Raw genomic sequence first — 6,011 nt, 5'->3', positions numbered from 1 at the left:
CTGCTCTCGCCCTGTAGCTGAGATTTTCTTCTTTGCAGGGCAGCTGTTGGCATAGTGGCCTGCCTCACCGCAGTACCAACAGAGGTGGTGGGCCTGGCATCGCTCCTTTTCCTCTGGGGGCAAGGGGGGACGAGGCCCCCCTAACTGCACAGGCTTACCCCTGTCTTCAGGTGAGGCTCTGGACGGAGGCCGATGGCTCAATGCACGGGCTGTTTTCCTGCTCTCCAGTCTCCTCTCGATTCGTAGGCATAGAAGAATAAGAGCCTGCAGTTCCACCGGCCGTTCCGATCGAGCCACTTCATCAAGAACTTCATCGGACAGCCCTTCCAGGTACTGGTCCACTAGGGCGGCCTTGTTCCAGTTCAGGTCCTGAGCCAGTAGCTGGAATTCTGTGGTATACTGAGCCACACTCCCATTTCCCTGGGTGAGGGCATGGATTTTCTGGTTTGCTTTAATGGCTTTCAGAGGATTGGCAAAGATGGCGGTAATGTGAGCCACGAAGTTTGGAAAGTCCCCCAGCAGAGGGGATTTAGCCAGTAGCAAGGGTGTGGCCCATCTTGCTGCCTGCCCCTTTAACAGGCTGAGGATGAAGCCCATTTTGACTTTATCCATGGGAAAGTCTCTGGCCCGGAGTTCAATGTACAACTGGCACTGGGCAAGAAATGCTGGGAATTCCTCCACATTACCCTCAAAACTGTCAGGAGGCCTCACTGGGCATTTTGCAGGCAGAGGTGCAGCAGGGGCAACAAGAAGAGTAGCAATCTGCTGCTGCAAAGACACCAGTGCTTGGGTTAATTGCAGCACCTGGTCCTGCAGCATGGCCAGGCTTCCCGGGGTGGGCATCACTGCGTCCATGCCGGGAAGTGTGGTGGAAGCAATCTGTCACGGGCTGGGCCAGCCCAAGCAGGGTGGTGCAAGTCCAAACCTCAATACCAAGTCCAGAGGGAGTTTCAGGAGCCAAAAGCCAAGGCCAAGCAGTGGTCAGAGCACAAGCTAATGCCAGAGTGAGTCCAGAGTCCAAGAGCAAGGTCAGGCACAGTCCAAGGTCAGTTACCGGTAGTGTCAGGTCCAACAGTAGGCACGGGCAAGGTTCACAGCGCACGGAGTGGTTGCAGGCAGTAGACACGTTGCTTCCATGCCTGGCTGTTGCTCCTGACTGGCTTTTATAGCCAGGCATGGTTTTCAGCCAGCTGCTGGGGCTCCATCCTGAAGCTACTCATCATCACTCTCCAGCAGCTGGCGTCGGCTCAAGAGACGAGCACTGCGCCGTCTCTCCTGCAGCTCCAGTCTCTGGCACTGTCTGCGGCGTTCTCTGGGTGTGGGTGAACCCGGGGGGGTGGAAGCCTCTGGCTGGGCTTCCCCTGTGGTGCTGGCAGTCCCTGACTGAGCTTCCCCTGTGGAAGTCCCTGGCTGCACTTCCCCTGTGGTGCTGGGGCTGGAGAGTACTGATGGTTCTGCTTCAGCTGCTGGCTGTAGGCTCCGATTAGCCAGCAGCTGTGGCTCCTGATTACCAGCCTCTGCTGAGTCAGGGCTGGCTGCATGGAGCTCCTCTTCTCCTGAGGAGTCCTGGCTGGCTACACGAAGCCCCTCTCCTCCTGAGGAGGAGTCCTCGCTCTCACTGAGCCCAGGCTGGGACATGACACAGTCCTTTCACTAGAGCAGGGGCGATCAAGTCTCTGCTGCACCCCAAGTCAATCAAGGCCCTTACCCAGAGATTTGTTCTTCTCGAGGGGTTCAACAAGATGACAACTATAAAAAATAATGCTCCCTTTGATCTCACCCTCTGCGGCACCAGAACGTCCACGACCTGCTGGCAGGTGCCCTTCACAGTAGGTCTCCGCTGTTTCCCATTGGCAATTCAATTTCCCCCTCGCTGCCTGATATGGGTTTTCCACTTGAGTTGTGTTTCTCCTTCTCTTGTGCAGTGGCCACTGCTGCTTCTTCCTTCCTGGAAGTCAATCGGGGATTCACCTTCGAGCGCCCCTCTGACAGCCTCCTTGGCTTTGGCTCTTTCCCCTGCTGAGTCTTTCCTCAACCGGACATTCCCTGCATCTCACACACAGCCCCTGTTTCATCCTCCGGTATTTCTCGCTCGGGGCAACGTTGGCTCGCAACCTCCCTCGCTCCCAGGGCTGCGCATCTGTCAAGTTTCTCCACTGGCTGGCTTGATGCTGTAACTTCAGCAACTTCACTATTTGCTTGTGAATCTAAATTTCACAAGCCAGTTGAATCCAGCCCAGGAGTGTTCAGGGGTCATCCTGCACCATCGCTTTAGCCACCAGGTCAGGGTTCAGGTTGGCTCTGAAAAATTCTATTTTCACCCCCTCCATCCAGTCCCTCAGCTTAGCCACATATTCCCAGAACTCAGCAGCGTATTCCCGGACCAGACTGTTGCCCTGCCTTATCCGCCTCAGGTGAGTTCTTGCCCTCTCCTCCTCAAAGGGGTCCTTGTACTGCTCCTTGAGAGCCTGGATGAATGCTTCCATGCTCCGCAGTTCTGGGGCTTGTGTTGCATACACAGTCACATACCACTTAGCTGCTGAGCCTCCCAGCCTAGAGCCTATGTAATTTACTTAGCTGAGTTCATCTGGGAAAGTGTGGTCCCACTCTCTTAGAAACTCCTCTACCTGCACCAAGAAGTAGCCCAGTTCCTTGGGCTCTCCATCAAAATGGGCTTCCAGTTTACACCAGTCCAGGGGTAGCAGGTTCAAATTACTTGGGACCCTCACTCCTCTAGCACATGGCCTTGGGGCCACCCTTAGGACTGCTGGAAGAGCAGGTGCTTCTGGGCGAGGGGGGCCTTGAGGTATCCCACCTGCCCCCCCCTGGTCAGGAAGACCCTCTGGTCCCCTCCCCTCTACCTCTTTGGGACTGCATGGCTAGGTACAGTTCTTGTAACCCATCCATAATTTCAAGCATCATCTGCTTGACCTCCTCCACCTCCTCGTGCAACTCTTGCAGGTCGGTAGCCACTCAGGTCTCTGGGCTCCTTTTCCTGTTCTTCATCACTCTCACACTGGTCCTCTGCTGTGGAGGAGTCTCCATCTGCCTGGTTTCCAGTTGCCTTCTCCGTGGCCATGGCAGAGTCCCCATCTTTGGTGTCCCCAGTTGGGTTCTCCAGAAGAGCCCCCAATCCAAACAGCCATGCCTCATCCTCTGGGTCTCCGACTGGATTCCCCAGGGATTCTGTTCCTCCTGCCAAGCTGGGCTGAAACAGTTGTGGTTTGTGCTGCTCTTTCTTTCCTTCACCCAATCATACAAAGGACATGGTATCCAGCCTCGGGGCATTGTCCCCAGCCATAGTAGGAAACTTGCTCCTGACTTCGGCATTCCCATGAGGCTTTGGCATTCCTGTGAGGTCTTTAGGTAGGCTCTTGGGTTTCACAGGAGTTCCACCTGGTCCGTCTCAGAATTCTACTCAGGCCTATTCAATGTGGCTTACTTCCAAGAAAGTGTTACAATACAATACTTAGTAGAGTTCAATCCTTTTGAGACTATCAAGTTCAGTACTTAATTCTGCTTAGGACTGCACTGCAAATAGCAAGGTTAAGAACATACTTGATATTATATTCTAGGTATCACATGAAGAGGGACACTGGAGCATGACTGGAGGAGGACTGCTTCTTGCTTGTATCATGTTGTAGGTCTAAGGGGAACCTGAGCTAAATCAATTGTAGATGGCCTCGTTCTTGGTCAGAGCTCTATAGCTGGGCAGACCTGTTCCCCTCGCTGCATTTTATGTAAATCCAGACATTGATACATTTTGTAAATGCATATGTATTTCAATCCTAGATGGCACTTAAAACATACAAAGCACTCTAGAGTTGCTGACATCATTGAATAGCAGATTGTTATTGAGGCAGCACCATGGCTCTTGCACAGTGTTGTTAGCCAAACTGCCTTAAAGATGGGGAATTAATCAGCAGCAGGCTATTATTAAGAGATGAAGACCAGTGTATACCAGAGTCAGAGTTCCTGGGACATGCCCAATAAGAGAAGAGACTAATATTTTAATGAATTGAAGACTTTACTTAATAAACCCTGAGTAAAAAGTACATGAGACTCACACACACATTCATTACAAGGCTAGGAAATAAAAGATAATAAAAATAGAGACGGTTGCATGAGTAGGAATATCATTGGTGGGCAATACACACCTGTCCTGGTGAAAGCAGAGATCCAGCAGCGATGGGCAGAATGCCTAGTGAGATGCCAGCAGTGCACTAGGTGGGGTGGGGTAGGAGGACCCCTGTGGAGTTTGAGCATCTCCCTTATATAGCCAGTTCCAGCCCCTAGGCTAGACCCAGGGTGGGCTTATGCCCTGTCAAATGGTCCTCAGGAAATTTAACAAAAGGAAATAATGTACCACTCAGATGGGATAAAGGAGATCCAGACTGCATACTTCGAAGTCTTAATGTTTGTGTTTATGACACCTCAAGAGACAGAAGGAAGAGAGGATGAGGGGTGATTTATATTTATGATGGTCCATGGCAACTCTTTCAGAGGGAAGAAAGTACAGAAGAGAAGGGCAGATGAAAAGTGATCTGCATTTTATGATTGTCCATTGCGTGATGGGTGGAGGCGATTATCTTGATTGTGGGATTACCAGGACATCCTGAAGCGCCTTTTGTTCCTGGCATCTCCATATCAAGAGGCCCATCTGGAAGACAATTCATAAGACACAGACATGCCATGGTTTCCACATGAAAAATTGTTGTCATTTTAAAACTGTCTCTGGGAAAATGGCTTCTCTCTCTTTCACTTCCTGGTTCCTCCAGGATTCTCAGGAGGGGCTGGCATCTTGGAAAGCAGGCCCATTTATCTGGGTGCAGTGTGGCCACTCCAGAGTGCTTGCAGAGAGGGTGGCTTGTGGGTAGACATGGGCACGAACCAAAAAAAAATACCGAACCAGAGGATCGTGGTTCAGTGCAGACCACAATCCCGAATTCCCGAACAGCAATGAACATCTCCGATTCCCAAACCGAACTGTGGATCGTGGATTGTGGAGGCTACAGTGGAGGAGCACCCTGCTGTTCCCAGTGAACCAGAGGAGATAGATCCCTATCCACCAAAGCCAAACTCAATTGTTCTCTCTCAGTCTCTCTCTCCAAAGGCTAGCAAGTGGCAAGCAAGAGCTCTGTCCCACTCCACTGCTAGCAGAAAATGAATCCCAGCCTGGGAGCCCATGGCTATTTATAAGCATGGGTCCCATTCAGCAACACAGGAGGTCTGTGTTTGGCCATCAGAGCTGCCTATCAGGGTTTGTAGGGATGAGATTGGAGTGCCCATGGCTGCAGAACACCCCCTTCCCCCTCCCTCCCCTGGGTGTCTTCTCCCGACTTGTGATTGCTTTGCTGCTCTGTGGTTGGAAGGAAGCCCTGCTGATCAAGGAAAGCTGGGCTTCCATTGGGGTTTCCAGGGCGACAGAAGGAGGGCAAACAGAGCTCAAGCATTCCCTTGGCTCCGTTGCCAGGGGAATAGATTGCTGGCGCCTGAGTGTCTGGATCCCCGAACCGAGCCCAAACACCATGATCCAGGCCTCTCCCGACCACTGGATCATTGGCCATGGACGATCACGATCCACCAGGTCATGATCGTGCGATTGCCATTTTTGTGGGTTTTTTACGTTCGTAATGTGGATCGTGCCCATCTCTACTTGTGGGTGCTGATCAGGGGGTTGCCCTGCCAGTCCCATGACGTTCCCTTCTTCATGCATCATATTGGCCTCAGTACCAAGTTATGTGCAGTCCATATATAAAGTCTATGTCCAGATTCTAGGAAGGGGGGGGGGTTCTAGGCAACAGTGTGTAGCTTCCAACCATAGATGACAAAACAGTTGTTCATTCAACAGCTTATTGAGACTCCTTTTAAAATATGATTGTTTATTCAATTCTAAGGTCGGGTAAGGAGAATCATGTGTGGGCATGAATGAATCTGGCAACATTTATGTGGAAATGAAGCAGAGGGGAGGAGCAAGAAAAGGAGAAGGTGGTGCTGGAAGTGGTTGCTTG

Source organism: Eublepharis macularius, chromosome 2, assembly GCF_028583425.1.
Source record: "Eublepharis macularius isolate TG4126 chromosome 2, MPM_Emac_v1.0, whole genome shotgun sequence".
Classification (NCBI taxonomy): Eukaryota; Metazoa; Chordata; class Lepidosauria; order Squamata; family Eublepharidae; genus Eublepharis; species Eublepharis macularius.
Note: the sequence above shows the minus strand (reverse complement) of the source record.